Genomic DNA, 477 nt, shown 5'->3' on the forward strand with positions numbered 1-477 from the left:
AAAACCTTTACTTACATCACATTATGACAACTGAGGATGAGACAGTCAACAAATTCAATTTAACTAAGCCTACTTATCTTGTTCCAAAAACCATTTCCTGTCATACTAAAACATGTGGTGGAAGTTGTTCACAAAAACCTTTCCTGTCATACTAAAACATGTGGTGGAAGTTGTTCACAAAAACCTTTTCTTACATCACATTATGACAACTGAGGATGAGACAGTCAACAAATTCAATTTAACTAAGCCTACTTTATCTTTGTTCCAAAAACCATTTCCTGTCATACTAAAACATGTGGTGAAAGTTGTTCACAAAAACCTTTTCTTACATCACATTATGACAACTGAGGATGAGACAGTCAACAAATTCAATTTAACTAAGCCTACCTTATCTTGTTCCAAAAACCATTTCCTGTCATACTAAAACATGTGGTGAAAGTTGTTCACAAAAAACCTTTTCTTACATCACATTATGAC

The 477-nt window shown here is 33.3% G+C and overlaps 1 long non-coding RNA gene across 1 annotated transcript; it reads right to left on the bottom strand.

Annotated features, from left to right (window-relative positions):
• Positions 1 to 72: 72 nt before the first annotated feature.
• Positions 73 to 446, bottom strand: LOC111084861. Its single transcript, XR_002609757.1, has 2 exons — positions 273 to 446; positions 73 to 184 (listed from the first exon to the last, which is right to left on the bottom strand). It is a non-coding gene; the product is annotated as an uncharacterized LOC111084861 (long non-coding RNA).
• Between the last annotated feature and the right edge of the window lie 31 nt (positions 447 to 477).

This window comes from Limulus polyphemus, unplaced genomic scaffold (genome assembly GCF_000517525.1).
Source record: "Limulus polyphemus unplaced genomic scaffold, Limulus_polyphemus-2.1.2 Scaffold232857, whole genome shotgun sequence".
Classification (NCBI taxonomy): Eukaryota; Metazoa; Arthropoda; class Merostomata; order Xiphosura; family Limulidae; genus Limulus; species Limulus polyphemus.